At 41.0% G+C, this 23000-nt stretch overlaps 1 long non-coding RNA gene across 1 annotated transcript in view; it reads left to right on the top strand.

Moving 5' to 3' along the window:
* The window catches only part of LOC126293363 (uncharacterized), a 1719051-nt gene that overhangs the window by 711299 nt on the left and 984752 nt on the right, over positions 1-23000 (top strand). The gene's annotated exons all lie outside the window — the stretch shown is intronic.

Below are 23000 nucleotides of genomic sequence, written 5' to 3'. Positions count from 1 at the left end.
TCTGGAGGCTAGCGCGGAACACATGCATGCATACCGCAGAGGACGATCGTTGGCCTGAAATGCTTGGACGATTTGCACTTAGTATGTAAAAAAGGCGTAACTGCTTGTACATAACTTTATGGATAGTCGATCTTGCGTCCCACATTTCGCGTGATGTACGACGAATTGAGTTCTTGTGGCTGCGTTGAAATGCTGATTGCAGTCTGTCAAAACGTGCTTGAGACGCACATGCGGATGCTCAATTCGAGAAATGCCTTTAATACTGACCTCTATTTAACGTTTTTGAACCACATCATTATGGTCGGTTTTAACGGTGGCACCTCGCTATATTGGCATTGATAACTCCGGGGTACCCTTGTCACAGATTTGTATTCTGCTTGCCAAATGACACATTGCGTCTTCTGCTGACCTGTCGCAGTTTGGTGCACTCCAGATCAAATCAAACCGATGGCACAGGAAAAAAAACTTCAAAAGCTGCTAAACATTTTACAGCGAAGCACAATACTCTACCTCTAATAGCTGCAGTGCTATCGACAATGTAAAGAAAACCACAGATTGCTACTCACCGTATAAAGATGACACGATGAGCTACAGACAGACACAACGAAAAGACCGTTACACAGCTAGCTTTCGACCAAAGCCTTCTTCAGGAAAGGAAACCACACACACATTTACTCACATAAGCAATCACAGCTCACAAGCACATGACCGCCATTACCGGCAACTCGGACCGGCATTCCGGTGTAGCATTCTTTTCATAGTGTCTCTCTGCAGCCCAACGTACCATCTTTACGATGAGATGAAACTTATCCTGTTCTATATGTTGTTGATATTCCAACATGGAGTTTCCATTGTCTAATTTCAAAGTTGTAATCTTTTGAAATAATAGCGGTACTTTATTGACACACTGCAGAACACGGGTGTTTAACCCGCCACTCTCAGGGTGCGTGGGGCGTGAAGCAAGCATCAGTGCGACCCAACAAGTGCGCATCTGTCACACGACCGGAATGGGAAAAGAAAGTTCTATGTGCGGTCCAAAAATACTCGTCTTCTTCCAGTGTGGCCTAGGAAAGCTAAAAGGGTGAGGGCCCGGGATGTAGAGTGTCTTTCCATTCCATACACGAGTTGAGGATAGAGAGACTTATTCCTTAAATGTGTCGGTGTTTTCTGTAATCACTGTAATATTGTACTGGTAGCTTCTACGAGAACAATACAATCCGGGTTGTAGTATATTCCTAGATTCATCATTTACAGTTGGTGTCTTGAAAGTTTTGAAATAGGCTTTCGTGGAATAGAAGCCTTCTGTCTTCAGGTGCCTGCCAGTTCAAGTTTTTGAACAATTCAGCTATGCTCTGCTGTGGCTCCAAGTGACATGTAGCCACTTACGCACTTTCTTTACGTTATTTGTCCTCTATTAGCCCTAAGGCTGTAGATATAGTAATAACGAATAGCTCAGTGAGCAGTAGAGTTGAAGAGTAATGGACGTCTTTACAAAGGGTCATCACAGAAGTTAGAAAGGAAAACGTAGGTACAAATAAGATAACTGCGAACAAACCATGAGTAAAAGAAGAAATACTCAAGTTAATCGATGAAAGGAGGAATTACAAAAATGTTCCGGGAAACTCATGAACACAGAAGTTCAAGTTACTGAGGAATGAAATAAAAGGGAAGTACAGGAAAGCCAAGACGAAATGACTGCATGAAAAATTTGAAGAAATCTAAAAAGAAATGATTGTCAGATGGACAAACTGAGAATACAGGAAAGTCAGAACAACCTTCAGTGACATTTAAAGAAAGGGTCAAAACTAAGAGTGCAACGGGAATTCCAGGAGAGAGCGGATAGGACATTGAGAACCTTTATAGGGGGGCAAGATTTTTTGATAAGATAGAAGAAGAATTAGAAGAGATAGGCGATCCAGTATTAGAATCAGAATTTAAAAGAGCTGTGGAGGACTTAAGATCAAATAAGGCAGAAGCGATAGGTAACATTCCATCAGAATTTCTAAAATCATTGGGGGAAGTGGCAACAAAACGACATTCATGTTGGTGTGTCGAATGTATGAGTCTGGATACATACCATCTGACTTCCGAAAATTATCATACACACAATTCCGAAAACTGAGAGAGCTGACAAGTGAGCTCAACTGCTCATGGATACAGGTTGCTGACGAGAATAATGTGCAGAAGATTGGAAAAAAATTGAGCATGTGCTACATAATGATCAGTTTGGCTTTAGAAAAGGTAAAGAAACGACAGAGGCAATTCTGACATTGCGGTTGACAATGGAAGCAAGACTGACGAAAAATCAAGACACGTTAACAGAATTTTTTGACATGGAAAAAGCGTTCGACCATGTAAAATGGAGCAAGATGTTCGAAATTCAGAGAACAATAGAGGCAATCGGTAGGGAGAGACGGGTAATGTACAATATGTACAAGAGCCAAGAGGGAATAATAAGAGTGGAAGAACAAGACCGAAGTGCTCGTACTAAAAAGGGTGTAAGGCAGCGACGTAGTCTTTCGCCCCTACTGTTCAATCTGTACATCAAAGAAGCAATCATGGAAACAAAAGAAAGGTTCAGGAGTGAAATTAAAATTCTGAGTAAAGAGTTCTCAGTGATACGATTCGCTTGTGACATTGCTATCCTGAGTGAAAGTGAAGGAGAAATACATGATCTGCTGAATGGAATGAATAGTCTAATCGGTACAGAGAATGCATTGAGAGTAAATCGAAGAAAGAAGAAGGGTAATGAGAAGTAGAAGAAATGAGAAGAACGAGAGACTTTACATCAGAATTTATGGTCACGAAGTCAATGAAGTTAAGGAATTCTGCTACCTAGGCAGTAAAATAACCAATGATGGACGGAGCAAGGAGGACATCAAAAGCAGACTAGCAATGGCAAAAAGGGCATTCCTGGTCAAGAGAAGTCTACTAATATCGATCTTAATTTGAGGAAGAAATTTCTGAGAATGTACGTCTTGAGTACAGCATTGTATTGTAGTGAAAAATGGACTGTGGGAAAACGCGAACAGAAGAGAATTGAAGCATTTGAGCGGTGATGCCATAGGCGAACATTGAAAATTAGTTGGACTGTTAAGACAAGGGATGAGGAGGTTCAGCGCAGAATCGGAGAGGAACGGAATATGTGAAGAACACTGATGAAGAGAAGGGACAAGATGATAGAACATCTATTAAGACATCAGGGATTTACTTCCATGTTACTTGTGGGAGCTGTATTGGGCGAAACCTGTAGAGAAAGGCAAAGATTGGAATACATCTAGCAAGTAATTGAGGACGTAGGTTGCAAGGGCTACTCTGAAATGAAGAGTTTGGCACAGGAGAGGAATTCGTGGCGGGCCGCATCAAACTAGTCCGAACACTGATGACCCAAAGAAAAGCCCTGTTAATTATGGTTCCAGATTCAAACATCCCAGTCCGGCCTCACAGCCGGGCAAAAAGGAATATCAGAAACTGTTCATGTGGTAAGTTGGCACAATGAAGTTAAGGAATTCTGCTCTTGAAAGACTGCGCGTTTCTTGGGCTCGGCTCAAAGCGATGTTTGTGGAGAGCGTTCCTTCTTTGTGTGTTGGTGGAGGCGTGCATGCACTCATCTAAAATTGGAGGTGGTGCTGGTGACTTGGCGGTGGTGACCAACAGGTGGAGGAATGCTTCGGGGCGCCGGCCATTGCTTAACTGGGTACGTCGGACAGGCATGGCGGCTGTTACGTATCAGTTAAGTAATAGCCGTCCCCCCATCTGGCGTCTGCTTGTGCGGGATAAGGGCTCCAGGCTCGAACCAGCGACTCCAGCGCGACAGGTCTGTCACAGGCAAGTGCGATTGCAAGTATATATGCCGTCGATAAATTTCTTTCTTTTCAGATCAGCCATGGAACACAACTGCAAGAAGTCGTAGAAGGCCAAGTACTTGTTCTGTTGTTGTTGTTGTTTGTTGTGAAACGTCTATGCTTCTTGAAAAGAATTCCATAATCGTCAAAGAACATTAGGGCATGGAAGGAGATTTTCATTTCTACTTTGGGCAATGCTCAGGTGTAGGTACTTGTTGTACACTTCCTGCCATTTTCACGAATTTCAAGTATGGAAGTTTTAATAAGATCAAAAATGCGGGACTCTATACATACTCTATGTGCAAGGTAGAAAAGGAATAGGTGTCCATGATTTTTTTCAGATGCCAATATCAAACCCTTATACACAGAATAACAGTGCGAAAAGGGGACATAAACTTAAAAAAAGAGAGAAACAAGTCTTCGTTTACGAAGTTAGTTTGAAATTTCGTCTAACTACAATCTTTTTTTCAAGGGAGTACCAGGGTTAGGTGACCAGACACTCGAGGGATAGATGAACAGCTGACAAAACACTTTAAAGCAAATTGTAAATCCCTAAAACAGTATATAATAATATTAATATTAATATATTAAACTACTCAATACAGGTACCTTTTATCCAAAACATTGTACGAAATCGCACAACTCATTCCTCATTGGCTGAAGCCAAACATGAACCTGGCTCCATTGGAGTTTTTGAATCGCAGACGGATTTAACATTTTGCTCTAGGGTTTTCCTTGGAATATTAAACACTACGGAACCTTTTCTAATTGAATAACTATTATTTTTTAATTTGTTAATAGGATATGAATTCTTCTTGTATTTGTCTTTAGTTGAACCGATGTTGGGAACGTACATAGCTGGCATCTATAAAAAATATAATTCTCAACAAAACTAAAAAAAAGTTTTATAGGGTGGCTAACTATCTCTTAAGATGGTGTGGCCACCTATACCAAGGGGCAGGGAGTATTGACCATAGCATGTCATCAAACATGGTGGATGAGAATGCAAAAAGAAACAACATGATGTTAAGGAGTTACACCTCCACATCTCAGAAGGGTAAGTTTTGTATCCTCTCTCTGTCTGACGTACGGAAAAACGGAAAAGAACTAACGGACTGGGTGTATTAAAAACTAAAACCATGAAAAGTATTTACTTTCTGTTGGGATAAAGAGTCATAGGGTAGAATCAACGTTTCACTCGTAACAAAGACCCAATATCAATTGACCAGCTGCACTGCAAAGTGGGTAGTTGGCGAACCACAGCTGTATGTCCATCCATCCTTGTTTAACACTATTACTAAATCATAGCTTCCCATTGGATTACTTTGTGTGCATGTAGAGTGAGGACAGAATAACATGAATGGTGGATGGACAATAGGCAGGTCATGGATGGGGAGAGCAGTAGTGGTGGGGTAGTGGGCAGGCTCTGTAGGGGAAATTCTGACTGCTGGAGGGAAGTGCCATTCTAAACTGAAGCCTACACTCAGATATTTTGTACATATTTAAGTCTGGACCCTCCACAGCCGCACTTGCATGGTAACCATTCAGAACGATCTTCCACTCCTGTTTTGATTAGTATCCAAAAAGAATGCAACAATAGCAGCGATTTATTTTCGCCTGGCAAAGAAGCTTCATGAGTAACGAATTTGGAGTGAAACCCACACATTTCTCTTGTTTCCATGTTATACTTTGCTTCTTTTGCGAAAACACAGTGGAGTTTACACAGACTCATCTCACTAACATGTTCAGGCACAATTGCGAGAGAATTCTAAAACATTGCTTTATAAAATGAGGAGCTGAGGAAAAGTAAGTTCAATAGCTTCTGGAAAAACACATCCTCGGTACAAAAATAAACGTGCAATGTCTTCACTTATGTTGTTTCAAAACCTACTGCACTTTTCGTTTCACTAGGTAGCGATGGCCCTTAAAAATTAAATTCTTTCACCGCAATAGTCTGTAGTTGGTGGAATAACACGGTAGATAATGAAGTTTCGCACAATAGCAATATGGGAAAATACTCTGCTCTTAGCTTGCTATCATGTTCGAAAATCTCACTTCGATATCTAAAACCGTCTACGAAATATGGGAAAATTTATGGATATTTCAAACTGGCTTTATCGCTGGCAAGTGCGACCGCAAAAGAGTGTGTACATCACATCAATTTTCTCAAGATTGGTAACAGACAGAGAGCTCCACCAAAGTCTAAAGCAAAATTCAAAGTGTTAGCTACATTTATTACACAGCAATGCAACAATAGGTTATGTAATATGCACCAAAGCAAAATCATAGTGACCCCTATTTTTCTCTGCAAACTTTTTCGAATTTCTCGCAGTGTCTTGCTGACATGCAGAGATCGCAATAATTATGACCATTAACGAAGTGATAGGTACATCATCGTGAAGCTGATACATAAAGCTATAATTAACGCAAAAGTGAGGTTTTTTTTTACCAAATAGTTTCTGTAAAATCGTTAGAGGAAGACTGCAGGCCGTGCACCTCGGTTCTGTCATCGCAGATCGGCCAAAAAGTGGAAAACACTGTCGGCCTCCCCTCCCGAACAAACGATGAAAACTTGTCATTGCACATCGGCCACCATATCCTACGCGGGCTCTACAAGCTTAACTTTACTAGTGATCTTCGTGCAGTATACACTAACAGAATGATCATGATCAAGTTTTGTGTATATAATTCACTAGCGAACACAGCAATGCTTTGCAGTTGCTAATTATGTACTAGATTCGCATACATATCCTAAACTACTCCTCGCTCTCGCTCTCGCTCTCGCTCTCCCTCTCCCTCTCCCTCTCCCACTCCCTCACTGTCTCTCTTCTCCCTCTCTCTTCTCCATCTATCTTTCTCTTGTCCCTCTCCCTTTAATTTTTTTGTATCTGTGAGGATCCACAACTTCCAGATACTTAATAAACATAAACATGGTCCATAGTACGCTACAATGCGAATCGCATTACAGCTTACTACGGACCAGTAAGGAGGCGGTTCAATTTTAAAATATAATTTTAATTTTTTTTTTAAAGTTAATCGTTATTAACATTCTATCACAAGAAGCATAATATGCAAAAAGTAAACAAGCAATTGGTTTACAAAAGTGGATTCTCTTTGGAATCGCTAACACATACAGTTGTCAACCACCCATCATTTTACGTAATATATTTGAAAGAAATTTCGTATATTTTCCAGACACAATTCCACATCTCGAATCTTCCATGAACTCATAATGCCAAAAACAAATTATAGTAGTAAATAGCAAGGAAAAATGGGCCTACAATTTATATCAAAAGTACATATACATCAGTTGATTCATTTGTAAACCATTAATAAAAGCAGTGAAACAAACTCAAATTTACGTTACAGTAACTCTAGAAGTGAGAACCGATAGAGGTATTCAAGGTACCCTGCACCACACACCGTCATGTGGCTTGCGGAGTATGGATGTAGATGTAGATATACCTACCTTCACTGTCAATAATCTCCTCAAAATTATCCGACAAAAATTCACATGTCACAGTCTCCAACAATCATTTTGATTTTTGTTTTGAACTTCGTAAATGACGGCTACAGTGCACTACACTCATAACAGTATCTCAGTGTACCACTAGATGTCTCTGTCTTGCAATAGCATCGATGGTTTCTTGTGAATGTGAAAAACATTGGCACTTACAACAATTTTTTTTATAGAAAGGCTGTTTCTGGCAGAAACCACTGGTGCTCAAAGGGTTAATCTGACAGGATGCTACAATCGCCAGGATTATTCTTCCCGGTTAAATCCGTGACATTACTTATGTCCCTTCATCGCTGGCATCATCATATCACTTACCACACGTACATTCTACCACGAAGCAGTATTTAAGTACGATAAGAGATATGGTGACGCCTGCGTGAAGCGGCAGTAATAGCGTCACGGATTCCGCAGGAGGGAGAAAACATTTGGACGCACCTGCAACTCCCGGACAAATTAGAAACGTATCCCGGGTCAAGACTCGAAGCTGGAGCATTGCCTTTTCCAGACAATGCCCCTACCAACTGAGCTACCGACACACGAATCAAGAACTGCACTCAAAGCTTTACTTGTGCCAGTACCCTCTCCCTTACGCTCTAGTCTCCACGGAAGGTGTCCTGCGTATTTTGCAGGATTAGCAATCATGGAAGGGAGGGCTACTAGCATAATAAAATGAGACACTAAAACCTATTTTCTCTTCATTTCTTACTTCGAAAATGACTCAAAATTGTCACAAGATACATTGTGCTATCTTAAGGCTTTCGGTGTGTAAATGTTGTTGTTGTTGTTGTTGTTGTTGTTGCCGCCGCCGCCGCCGCCGCCGCCGCTGTTGCTGCTGCTAGTGGTGGATGTCTTCAGTGCTAAGACATATATGATGTAGCACTCAGCACTAGAATATTCTTTGCAAGCCTTTTCATTTCTTCATACCTACTGCATCCTACAATCCTGTACTTAGAAACGTAGGACCCCATCTATAATTTTTGCCCCCCAACACTACCCTCCATTACAAAAGTGACGACTCTTTGATGCCTCTGTATGTGTCCTATCAACGTTACTCGTAGACAGGTGAACCTATACAGTTCCTTTTTTCCCAATTAGATATTGTAACTTCTCCTCAATTACTCAGTCTACTTATCTAAATTAATGTACCATATTTCAGAAAGCTTTCATTCTTCCCTTGTCTGAAATTTTTTCATCCACATTTTACTTCTGTAGAAGGGTACATTCTAGATCAGGCCTGGACAAGTCCACTTGGCCCTCCCACTTCTACCTAACCCATTGCTCCTTGGTCATTGTTGGCCTGTTTCCCCCGTTTCAGTTCTACATTGCCTAACGCTCCCTCTGGATCTCTCAACAATTTCGGATTCATTCAGGTGTCTAGGTCCTAGCTCCTTAAATCCCCACCTTCATGCAATGTATTCAGTTTTGACCTGTCGTTCATAATCAATAAATTACTGTCAGAGTCCGCATCAGCCACTGGAAATTCCTTACAGTTTAATGTCTGGTTTCGAAATCTCGGTCTCTCAATGACGTAATCTATCTTAAACCTATCGTTGTTTCCAGGTATCGTCGATGTGCACGTCCTTCGTAAGTGAAGAGCTAGCGATGATTATTAACTTATGTCCCTTGCGAAATTCCACGCATTCCATGTTCTCCTACTATTCTTCTTCCTCTTCCTTTTTCCTACTAGCAAATTCCAGTCCCCCTCCAAAATTTTATTTTCCTCTTCTGTAACTATCTGCATAATTTATTTTATATCATTATACAAGCTTTTATACTTCGACTACTGCGTTGAGGTTTCGTACCTATCTTGGTTACAATAATGCGTTCACCATGTTGTTCATACTGCCTTAACCGTGTTACATTTTTATATGTATTATTAGAGCTAATACTGCATTACATATACTTGGTATTTTGTAGATAAATTTGTACTCATCTGACTAAAAATCCAGTTCTTATTACCATGGCACTTCAGTAATTCTCACTATTTCTTATTTCAACATCTCTAGTCTCTTTTTAAATCCTCTTAAGTCCCTACACAGGATGTTATCATCAGGAAAAACAAAACTGACGTTCTGCGGGTCAGAACATGGAATATCGGATAGCTTAAAGACGTAGACGTAGGGTTTCACAGATGATCTAAAGGTTAGTAAATTTCGCCTCGCTGATAGATGAATAATTCAGCTGGTCAGTACCAGTGGGGTCCAGAATAATTAACAAATCTCTAAATTCCGGAACTAACCTTAACTCAGTATATGTCAATCTGCACTGCCATCTATTACTGTTAAACTGCTTATCTTGCAGTACCGAAAGATAACTATCAGTAACAAGCTATTAGGAAAAAGCGCTACAGCAGTATGAAGAGTGATATGTGATATGTCATCGCTGTCTGATAGCTTTTCAGATCAGATCTCAATTCCCTGTCCAATACAGTGGTTGAATTTATTCGTTATTCCTAAATTTTAAATGTATAAAAGAAAAGTTGTAACCAATTTTTTATGTAACACCCCTTTCCATCAACGGTACACAGCAATAAGGCGATTCACTTACCTCATTTTCTTCGTAGCTGCACCAGATGCGTCGATAACGTACCCAGCGGAGAACTCCTCTTACATAGTTCTACTGTTTATTGCTACCAGATGTCTTCATTGCACCGAAACCAAAGGCAAGCAGTCCAGTTATCCTGTGGTGCACGGCAAAGGCGACAGGGTATCGAAATTTATGAGAACTAACTGGACAACAAATATTTCAATGAACATTCCTGTTTACGAACATCTATGACGCGCACTCGACCAAATATCTTTACGTAAGAAGTTGCAGAAGTCTGCGTAGGAAAGTAATTTTATGTAAAGGGACAGGTTGTCACGGTCCGCATACCAGTGTGCGCTTGTGTTTTTTTTTCGCACTGCCTACGACAAGATTCTGAAGCCACTGTATCTGGTTTTTGCGGATTCTTTGAGACATGTTGCAGTGCTCCGCTGTAGCGTTGGTCACAGAGCGAGTTTTTCGGATGCAGAGCTTTCCTGTAATTCCTCTGATCTGGTCTGGCTGGAAAGCAAGTGCAGAAGTTTCAGTCGGGTGCATCGAGCTAACTGCTTTCTGTTTTTCTGAGAAATTTTCAATACGTCTGGGAACAGAAATCTTCAGAAATCATCGCACTTAGGTTTGCTTCAGAAAGATTGGAGATGCAGTGAACGTTATTATATATTAAAGTTTTTTAGTGTGTAAGGTTTCTATATAGTTTTATCTATATTTCCATGAGTAACGTGTGCTTTATATATCGTTGTCAACTGCTTAGCATAACTCACTGTTGGTTGGCCCTTACTTGCGTATATGGACTGAATCATGAAACAAAACTTAAATCATAAAGAAATGCTGAATTTGAAACAATGAAAACGAATCTTATTAAAGGCCAAAAGGAACTAATTATTTTCTCAGTGAAAACTATTTAATTGACACTTGATACTGAAGCCTATTATGAAACTTACATAACATGAAGTGTAAGGTCTGATTTGAAATATCCACGAAATAAAATACTGCTCAACACTGTTAAATTAATCTGCGTATTTTGTACAATACCTAAAAATTCTGACGACATACTGTTCGCTCACAAGAAGGCAAAGCCAGATCTCCCTTGAAAGAAAAGTAACTTACCTCTTGCTCAGCATGCCATTTTGTGTCTTGTGTACTGAACTTCTCGAAAGCAAATTGAAATCAGTAAATATAGCAGCCAAAGAATAGTAATGCACTCCAAATTTTCTTTGCTTGTCAGAAACAAGACATGACTTGCATGTGGCACAAGGTGCAATGCACACACGATAGTATATTTTAAATTTTAATAAGAATGATGTACGGGGGTCCTACTTTAATGAAAATGTTCTTGAAAAATTAAAATTTTGACTATAGTTAAAAAAGGCTGTACATCTTAAGAAGACTCTAACATTTATGAAATTCTCTCATTACAAAAAATTACGTATCTTTCAACTAACTGTGTGATTTGTGATATAATGAAAACAAGATCAAGCTGACATACGTCACGAATATTACTAGTTACCTAAAAGTCAAAGATTTCCTTCAGTTGACAGTTGTGACAGACAGACATTTCATTTTTTAGCTAGCATGGGTTACCTTGAAATGTTATTCCAAAAATATTCTCCATCAGTAAAACAGCTTTACAAATATGTTCTCAAATTCATAATAAATTATAGCAGACAGTTTCTTCCAGGTTCACAAATATCAAGTCTCCTTCTCTAACAACTCAACTTCTTGCTACTGTGCCTCTAATAAGAATGCCCTAACGCTACGCAGCAAACTGGCGACCAAGAGCACCACTAATCACTTTAAACATTATTTTACTTATTATTTATTTATTTCATTAATAGTACAGAGCAACCCCCTACCTTGAAATGTAAGATGAGTCGGACGCTCCTAAATCTAACATCAAAGACTTTATATTATTATAATCTTATTGCTATACAGTTGTCAATGCTTCTTTTTTAAAATAATATAAAGAACATAACATAAATTTTTTTCTAATGTTGCAGAGAATTGAATGCTTAATTGTTAAAGCGGTTATGTATAATTTTTTTCTGCGTAAGTTGTTTCTGCCTAGTTCATGAAAATATAATTTATATAATGCAAATGTCACAGAAAAAAATATTATACAGAAAGTGTGGTGAAAATAATTTGCAATATGTAGAGCGAAATGATATACTGTATTTCGATGTGTAATGTAGTCTAAGCAACGTGTTGCTTGATAATGGCCTATTTCTACCTACTTTAGGTGAAAAGGTCTCGGTAGCACCTCGAGCAATTCTCATCTAAAATAGTTCGTGATTATGTATGTTTATTGTGTTTGTGTCTTCTGATGTATTACTTGGAGTGTTGCATGTCAGGACTCTACGTGATATTCATTAACACGGAGTCATTTTTCTTATCCAGCATATTCGTCCTAGCACAGTAAAAGTGAATTATTATAAACAGGGAGAATGTATGAATACTCTACAGTGCGTAGGAATGAAAATTCCATATTCACGATAGTGAGTCGTGTATAACACTGGCTGGTTCAGTTGCACTTACATAGATTTAATTTTGTAAAAGAATGGCGCTGTTACCAGAGTATGGTAAGACTTGAAGACAAGAATTGAATTTAAAACAACAGAAATGTTGTAAAATATTAATTATTGTATATACTGTACCGTTGTAATTTACATCAGATTTTTGTATTTTTCACTATTGTAAATTGTTTAATTGGCTTTCTGTTCATTATGTGGTGAGTCACTCTGCAACAAAATGTCTTTGGCTCACCTGGTTCCACGGAACATGATGAATTGATTTGAAAACACAGTGTTTATTACCAGTCTATTACTCGTGAGTGTGCATTACGTTATGAACTATCGATATTTACAAGAAGCGTTCTAGTTGGACATCTAATCTTACCGTACTATATTGTACTGTATTGTATGAGTTTCCACCTCTTTTACCCCAACTTCGTGATAATCACTGCAATCCTATTCATCCTACAGCAGAACTGAATGAAAGAGTAAGTTGTCGCTCTTATCTTCAGTTAGAGAGACTGCAAGGCGATGAGTGACCTTTTTTCATCTGCTTGTTACTCACTGCACACTTTGCTACGCTTCTCTCGCATGCAAAATATCTGTCACCATTCAACAAGCTCTGAACAGTATATCTGTGTAACTCCAAGCGTTCCTGCATCTCCTTTTGCTCTTACATCCTTTCCTTACTGCCTCCCATTTAGCGCCCTTGATATGACACCACGTCAACCCGCCAGGTCAGCTGAGAGCGCTAACGCGCTGCTTCCTGGACTCGGGTAGGCGCACCGGCCCTGATCGAGTCCGCCCGGTGGATTAACGGCGAGGGCCGGTGTGCCGGCCAGCCTGGATGTGGTTTTTAGGAAGATCTCCACATCCTACTAGGTGAACACTGGGCTGGCGCCATGTCCCGACTCAGTTCCATGACACACAGACATTTGGAAACGTTCGCACTATTTCATGGCTTACACTAGATGCAGACAGCTGGGGTAGACTACTTCCATCTCCGGGGGTACGGGTTAGTGACAGGAAGTGCATCTGGCCACCCTCTGACACTAATATTGTCCATCTATAGTAACAGGCCCACCTTGTGTGAAGTGGGACAAAGGTCCAAGATGATGATGATGATGAATCTGACAGCATGTCAGTTGAAAGAATGGTATATTATGAAACATGTACTTACACCTGACTGATATTCTAGTATAAATAATCACAATCGTAACTATTTTTCTTTTATTATCCTCGTAATTATTCATATCTATAACATAAATAAATTCAGTGCAAAAGGAAAAACGACGCACCACGAAGGAATTATCCGGACGGGCAAAACTCAGTAGTTGTGACGTACATGTACAGAAGAATACATATTACAATTTCAGTTAAATGGGACGATTTATTCAGGAGAAAGAGCCTTACTAATTTAGCTAGTCAGTAACGGGTTGGACCATCTCTGGACCTTACGAAAGTAGTTATTCCTCTTGGCATTGACTGATGCTGTTCTTGGGTGTCCTTGTTATGATATCGTGGCAAATTCTGTCCAATTAACGCTTTAAATAGTCAAATCCCGGGTTGGTTGAGTCGACCTGCCCATAATGCTCCAAACGTTCTCAAATGGGGAGAGATCCGGTGTCTTGTTGGCTAAGGCAGGGTTTAGCAAGTATGAAGACAAGCAGTAGAATCTCTCTCGTGTGAGGGCGGCTGTTACCTTACTGAAATATAGGCTGAGAACTGCATATCATGAAGGCCAACAAAACGTGTGGCAGGATATCGTCGACGTCGACGCAATTTTGTGAGGGTGCCGTACAGTGAAGCTGCACTCGGGAAGAATTACGGCTGTAGTTTCCCCTTGCTTGTAACCATTCGCAGTACCATCACAGCAAGGCCGTTTTGGCTAGTGTTACAAGGCCAGATCAGTCAATCATCCAGACTGTTGCCCCTGCAACTACTGAAAAGGCTGCTGCCCCTCTTCAGGAACCACATGTTTTTCTGGACTCTCAACAGATACCCCTCCGTTGCGGTTGCACATACGGTACGGCCATCTGTATCGCTCAGGTACACAAGCCTCCCCACGAACGGCAACGTCCATGGTCCATGGGGGAGGATGTTCTTGAAAACTGTATAAACGAATTTTGTAATAAACTCAAATTTGGCAAAATACCGCACCATTATAGATTAATTTTGAAAAATTAAAACTCCTGTTAAAGTATGAATTAAAAGATTTCAAGCTACTTATACCAAGTGTAACAAACCTGGTTTCTGAAATACCATATTTGGAAAAAAACTTGGCGATTACAACTGCCGAAGCACATCATGGGGGTACCCAAATTCAGATACCAGTGATGAAAAACTAGAAACTTAGGCAAAGAGTCATGATCTTCAGCTAATTCATGATCCAAAGCTGCCGGTCTCCTTCAACAGTGGTGGGTGGGGGAGAGGCTGCAACTCCGATAATATATTCGTGTCATCAAAAGTTGCTGGGATCTGTGTCAAGATGATGAGTAACCCTGTCCCATCCACGCAGCATAGACTTGTAATCTGCAAAATGAATGCCATGGTAATGCCAGAGGAAGTGCCTTTCATACGAAGATTTAATTTTCAGAAGAACGACTGTGAAAGATTCGCCAACCAGATCGACCCAGAGATTGCCAGTATTCCACCGCAACTTGGGATGTACGACGCGTTTGTCAAATGCGTCCTGACAATTTCAAGAAGGACCATCCCAAGAGGCTGTAGAACAAGTTATATACCAGAACTGACTGATGACAGCCGGCCGGAGTGGCCATGCGGTTCTAGAAGCTACAGCCTGTAGCCGAGCGACCGCTACTGTCGCTGGTTCGAATCCTGCCTCGGGCATGGATGTGTGTGATGTCCTTAGTTTAGTTGGGTTTAATTAGTTCTAAGTTCTAGGCGACTGATGACCTCAGAAGTTAAGTCGCATAGTGCTCAGACCCATTTGACTGATGACAGCAAACAGATAATGAACCGCTACAAAGACCTTTTCGAGGTAGACCCATTTGCTGATCACGCTATCGAGGTTGGTGAGGAATTGCTGCAAACTATCTCAGCAAATCGCAAAGCTAAGTGGACTTACTTGGTAGAGAACCTTGACATGAAATTAAATAGTAGGCGGACTTGGAATGTCCTGGATTTCGTTTTCTGACCACTTTGCAACACAGTTACTAATGAACGGATGAACGTGGATGAACTACATTCATCCATCTCCACCTTGAAATTGAACAAAGCTGCTAGCATCGATGATGTAACACCAAAAACGGCAATTATATAAAAAAATTAAAAACATGCAATAAAACAGCAAATACAACAGCAAAGGCTAAATTTAAAACGACCAGCAGCTGATCACCAAACAGGTGAGACCAAATGATGGTAAACTTGGTGGCACAATCATTTAAACCTGCTGTAACACCAAGAATGGCAATTATATAAAAAACTTCAGAAATATACAATAAAACAGCAAATACGATAATGAAACACAAGGGCCACTCACAGATGGTGCACCAGGAATTGACTGCTGAGTAGGCCCGGCAAAAAACACTTTCGCCAGCGATGAGGTAAGCAGCCAAGAGTTGCATTAACTTCACAAGATGGTAACTCAGACCAGTAACAGTCTAACGAATGACTAATGATAATCTTGCTGAGGCTACCTGACGTTCAATAAACCGAATGCAAAGATATAAAAATACGCCAAAGCCGGAATTTGCGGTCTGGAGTCCTCCCGCAGAATACTGTGCTTAGAGCGCTAGAACGAAAAAGTAATCACTACCACCAAAGTAGTAGAATCGCCAACCAACCTACAGGCAAGAAAGCTGTCAAAACTACACACCCCACCGGACAGCATTGGCGAGAAAACGTACAGTCCTATTACATACACTAACCCCCAGGGCAGGTAACTGGGCCGTTAGCGGCCACAAGGCAGTAAAAGTATCGCTGGTTGAACTTAAACAATAGTAACAAACTGAATGCAATAAATAGTAATTGGAAGTCCAGGGAAGCTAATCAGATTGGCCTTTCCCAAGCACTTCACTCGCTGCTCTTCGCCTCGGCAACACTACGAGCAGCAACACGAACCCAAGTCACTGGAGAATCCCGAGATCACATAATGGTGGAGGTTTCTCTACTTGAATCCAAATGCACTCAACTTAAAGCTTGCAGGATCCGGTATACGACGAGGTCGTGCACCCTCATGACCACAGTCCTTCAATCCGGCAGTCCATTAGCGCCGCCAGCGGTGCCCGCGTGTTTATGCACTGCGCGGACCTGGCTTCTCCTGAGTGCCCAACCGAACTGCACACTGACACAATCTGGAAGAAGAACGATGGCTCCACAAAGATAGGGCCATAGTTACTGCATATCGATAACCCGCGCTGGAAACCTGGAAACCTACAAAGAGCACCAACGTGAGCCACAGCACGGCTCAAGAAACATCTCAGCATTAGGTTTGATTCATTTCGGGAATCTACGGAAAACCTGAATTAGTATGACTGGACAGACATTTGCACTCCACTCCTCTGGAACGTGAGCTGGATACCCCATCCACGGTGGCCTAATTAGTAGTTATTTGAAAGCTAGTGCATCGCTTCTGTTTTCTATACCAGTTTTAGACGTCCGGAAAGGTCCTACCGATGTACGTCGTGGAAAGCTGGAAGGACCCGAGAGAATACATCCACCGCCCCACCCCCATGTGGCATCATGGCTACAAGCCTAAGTTATCCCTTTAACCGTACGCCACATGGGACAGTAATGACAAAGTAGTCACATGTCCTAAACCTAAGTACGAACAGCAATACCTCGTAACAGTTGTTTTACATTTCGAGGAGGTCAAAATACTCTGAGGTGACGTAAGTCATGGGATGCCACCTAATATCTTGTCGGACCTCCTTTTGCCCGGTGTAGTGTAGCAACTTGACATGGCATAGACTAGACAAGTCGTTGCAAATCCCCCTCAGAAGTATTGAGCCATGCTGTCTCTATAGCCTTCCATGATTGCGGATGTGTTGCTGTTGGAGGATTTCATGTCTCATAAATATCCAACGGCATTCATGTCGGGCGAACTAGCTTCCAAATCGTTAGCGCAAATTGTCCCGAGTCGTCTTCACACCAGTGATGAACAATTGTGGGCCAGTGTTGTGGCGCACTGCCAACCAAAGAAAGTCCATCGTTTTTTGGGAACACTAAGTATATGAATGGATGCAAATCGACACCAAGTAGCCTGACGTAAACATTTCCAGTCAACAATGGTTTAGTTGAACCAGGGGACGCAGTTCATTCCATGTAAATATAGTCCACACCATTATGAGCACCCAGCAGCTTGCAAAAATCCTTGTTGACAACATGCATCCATGTCTTCGTGGGGTTTCCACCATCAGCTCTTACCAACTGAAATCGGGACTCATCTCACCAGATCACGCTTACCCCGTCGTCTTGGGTCAAACCGATGTGCTGACGAGCACAGGAGAAGCGATGCAGGCTATGTACTGTTGGCGAAGGTACTCGCGTCGGTCGTCTGCTGCCATAGCCCAGTAAAGCTAAATGTCGCGGCACCTTCGTAACGGATACGTTCGCCGCACATCCCATATTGATTTTTGAGGTTACTTCACGCATCGTTGCTTTTCTGTTCCACTGACAATTACATGCAACCGCCGCTGCTCTTGGTCGTTAAGGGAAGGCCATCTGCAACTGTGTCGTCCGTGGCGAGAGGTAATTCCTGGTATTATCAGCATACCCTTGACACTGAGGATATCGGAATATTGAACTGCATAATGATTTCTGCAGCGTAATGTCCCTTCCGTCTGTCTCCAAGTACCGTTCCGCAATCAGAGTCTGTTAATTCCCGTCTTGTGACCATAATGATGCCGGAAACTTTATCACATGAATTACCAGAGTAAAAACGACAGCTCCGTCAATGCATTGCTCTTTTATACTACGTGTAGGCGATACTAAAACCATCTGTATGTAAACAAAAGGGCACTGATAATTTTTTTGTAACGTCAGCTGTAAAAGTATAGTATAAAAATAATTAGTGCAACCAACGACTGTGAAAAGAGGTTAGTGATTGGCGGAAAGATACCCGGAAGTGCCGAAACGATCACTAATACTTTCGCCAAGGGGCGTGATGGGTTCAACTAGAAGCCTGTGAAAATTCGATCTGCACAATGAACCCTGACTGAAATTAACTATCTTTACAAGCCCCTTGCCGTGGTGGCTGCATTGATAGCGCGTGCTTAGTACTCATTAAATGTGTGAAAGATGGCTGCAGAAGTGGATGGAAATTCTGAGTCTAGCTCGGCGTCTGTACTTTGTTCCAAGTCGGAAACATCTCTCTCCGAATGTCTCTAGTGGCTGAGTAAACTGAAGTGCATTTTCAGTGGCGTCCCTCAAGCAAGCCTCCGCATTGATCTCTTTGCCACAAGTGTGTTCTGACTTAACATAACTTATCTGGTTGTGCCAGTGTGGGAATCTCACCACCATGTAGCAGAAGACATCGTGAGTTTTGGCTGGTTACACTTTCTTAAACTAGTTCATCAAATCCATTCCCACAGATTTTCTCATGGTTAACCAATAAGGCATGCCACAGGGAAGAAGGCAGAAAATGACCTCCGCTAGACGATATATTTCCAGCCATGGTGAACAAAGATTTCTGCATGTATTCGTGTGCGGGCTCACCCCTTCCACTGAAATTACTGCTTTGGGCCAATCACAGAATGCCTTACTAGTTGTTGAACAAACGTTCCTGCACGTCATGGCTGCACTCAGTGGCTGTTCCCACTCTCTGAATCACTATCTTTTCACCTGGCCTTCAGATCTTCTCTATAGAAAAGATTTTATTTTTTGCATCTCTTGCAATGTAATTATTTCAGTACACATCCCAGCTGCCTTGCCCCATTATATACCTGCCCTGAGGCAGGTTTCAGCTCCCAATCTCCTAAGGTAACTAACCTGTCATGATGAAGCTAAAAAGCCCCCAAGGTTACAGAAATGACATATCTCCCTCACCATTTTCCGAGGAAAAGAAATGAACTTGAAGAACGCGTACTTATCAGTGCAGTCATTCGCAGCAGCGAATATTATTAGCAGTTTTCAAGCCATATTAAGAAACTGACTTTGCCGACTTTTGGTATTGCATATTATGTTATAAAAATAGGTTACCTGGAGTTACGGCATAAACTGCAATGTAACACCTTCTCAGTCCAAGCTAGTGCTCTGTTCTACCGACCTGATCATAGACGACAAGTTAAATTATAACCTTCCTTCGTCTCACCACATCACAAATCTATAAAGTGACGTAACGAAATTTGTAGGGGAAATGTTTAGATCATAGTCAGTGGCAAACTTAAGTGTTTTGTGCTGAAAGACTGACAGAGCTCGCTGTGTTGTATGACGGCTAGGAAAGAGGTGTATCAACTGCTGGTTCTGAGCAGCCAATGAGAGACCAGCAGACAAACCCTGTGTCTCAAACCAAGAGGCAAAGAAATAACTGTCACATTCTCACCTCAGTGTACCACAGGCACCAAAACTGTAACACATTTTAAAGAAACTGGCAAATATTTTGACAACCAAGATTGTTAATTTAATTTAACCAGCTCTACTAGGTCACAGCCTCACCACAATCCCGTAATTAGTGACATGCTTGGAGAAGGAAAACGAGTCGTTCCCTCATGTCTGTGATTAATCGTCTTTTAAAGTTTCTTGATGTGAAATTGTAACATCTTATAAATATACTTAGGGAATACAGCAAAGACAACAGAAGCCAACACTTAGAAGCTAAATTACTAATTGCACATATATCACTATTCCTTATTTCAAGCGTTATATCCAAGTCAAAGTTTCCCATACTGAGGGAATGATTTTGGGGGAGCAGGTGTAGGAATCCTGCACCGCTGCTCATGACAAGGTACTCGTGGGGGCGGTTTACAGTCGACTTTTTCCAGCATAATACAGAGTGTGTATGTGTCTCGGGTGTATGGATGTCTGTGGTGAATGTTTGTGCAGTACAGTGTTGGAGTTGTTATAGATGAAAGGAAGGCGGAGGGTGAAACCGAATGCTGCTACACAGCCTATTCCGCTTGTATAGCACCAAGGGGGCCACTGGGCTTCACATCCTCATCCAGTGGACGGACCACCAACAACAGCGCCACATGCTTTCACTACATGAGGCACTGTGCAGAGGTTTGGACTTTAATCCAGGACATTGACTCAAGGACTGTTGATCAGGAAGTTTACTCCATCACCTGTCCTGTCCTTGCCGGTCAAATAGACGCAGTGAAAATTTTCCTCCATCAGAATTCGAATCGGCTTACCCCCCAGGTCGAGCTCTACAGGCGTGTTTTAATAACCTCGGCTGTGGATGTGAGTTGCTTCGTATTATTTCTTCACTCACGTCTTAAACGTTACTCAGCTGATCGCATCTTTCATATCAGGTATTTACCGTACTTGTCTAAAGCCTAACTCTGCTTGAAGATGATAAAGAATATTTTTTTGTTTGTGATTCCATGAAAAGGTACGATGAAGATGGTTATACATAAACAAATAAAATTAATGAGGCTAAAATAAGAAGCAAACTCCTGAGACTTGGTTGCAGAAGTTCGTATTAGAACGATGCTATTATTACAAAAAACACACAATAATTTTTTTGTGTTTTAGATGTCCAGTAGTTTATTGTGACCTCTAGTCATTTAATCATAGATGTTTGCTTATTTTATTGATTTAGACAGTATCATAGGAAGGTGAAGTTGTTCAGTTGAAGGTGTGATTTACTGAGCATGGTCCTTCCGGAGGTGTATGCCGTTACTTTCCTCCGACATGTGAAATGGCTCAGTCAGAAATCTATACAGAGACCTCCAGTTTCTTTTTCTTTCTTAGGTTCTTTCCTTTTTAAGTTAAACATATCATATTTCATTCTTGTGAGTAAAAATTCTGAGGAGCGATATAACGACAGAGGAGATTGATTACTGCGATGGCGAATTTCTCAAGATTTCACGAAACAGCAGTTGAATGCGTGAATTTAAAGTGGAGACACACAGATTTGCAGGCGTATTATGTTTAGCTCGCTTTGGGATGATTATTTTTTTTATTGACCTGTACCTTATACCATACAGCCAGCTTACTCTTAAATGAACTATACTGACACAGCATCAGTGTCAGGATACTTATTTGTTTCTAAACACACACACACACACACACACACACACACACACACACACACACTACATACGTACATACATACATAAACGTGCGCAAACATACTTATATTGTCTCATGCTGAAAACAAAACACAGATAGCTAAGATAGATGAAAACAGTATAAATGCAGATGGTATAAAACACTTTTGTGTAGCCCATTGTTTGTGATATTTTGGTGTTACATGCAGATACTTGTGGCAAAAGTGAATCTGTACATTGTCTTAAATATCGTTGCGAAATATCTGTGCAGTAAGAAGTCTTCATCTGACTGGGAATTAATTACATGTGATATTCCTCAAGGTTCCATCTTGGGTCCATTGCTTTTGCTTGTAAACATTAATGACCTATCATCTGCTAAACTGCCAGATGATAAATTTGTTTTGTTTGCAGATGATACAAACACTGCAATAAGTAGCAAGATAAGTACAGATATAGAAATAACTGCTAATAAAATTTTCATTGATATTAATAAGTGGTTTAAAGCTAGTTCGCTGTCAGTAAACTTCGAGAAGACCCGCTATATGCAGTTCAGAACCTATACGAGATTTCCTTCCACCTCGTGTATAACATATGAAGACATGCACGTCGAAGAGGTTGATAGTGTTAAATTTCTGGGATTACAACTCGATGATAAATTCCGTTGGGAAGGGGATACCACACAATTGCTTAAGCGCCTAAACAAGTCTGTATCTGCAGTGAGAATGATTTCAGATGTAGGAGATACAAGTGAAAAAAGACTTGCATACTTTGCTTACTTTCTTTCTATTACGTCATATACCATCATATTCCGGGGCAACTCGTCAACCCGATCTGATGTGTTTAGGGTCCAAAAGCATGTAGTGTGAAGTCAAGAGTAGCCGGCCATAGTAGCCGACCAGTTCTAGGCGCTTCAGTCCGGAACTGCGCTGCTGCTACAGCCGCAGGTTCGAATCCTGCCTCGGGCATTCATGTATGTGAGGTCCTTAGGTTAGTTAGGTTTAATTAGTTCTATGTCTAGGGGACTTATGACCTCAGATGTTAAGTCCCATTGTGGTCAGAGCAATTTGAACTATGTAAAGTCAAGATAATGTAGAAAACTGTTCAAGGAACTTAGTAGTCTAACCACTGCTTTTCAGTATATTTATTCCTTAATGAAATTTGTTGCAAGTAATACATCTTTATTTCCAATCAATATCTCAATAAATAGTATCAGTACTAGGAATAAGAATGATCTACATAAAGACCTAAAATCACTTACCTTGGTCTAAAAAGGAGTCCAGTATTCAGGAACACACATTTTCAATAAACTGCCAGCAACCATTAAAATCTTGATTTAAGATAAAGCACGGTTTAAACAGAGTATGAAAGACCTTTTGATAGACAACTCCTACTCTATAGACGAATATCTTAACAG

Source organism: Schistocerca gregaria, chromosome 10, assembly GCF_023897955.1.
Source record: "Schistocerca gregaria isolate iqSchGreg1 chromosome 10, iqSchGreg1.2, whole genome shotgun sequence".
NCBI classification, from domain to species: domain Eukaryota; kingdom Metazoa; phylum Arthropoda; class Insecta; order Orthoptera; family Acrididae; genus Schistocerca; species Schistocerca gregaria.
This window is presented reverse-complemented; position numbering and strand designations above follow the sequence as displayed.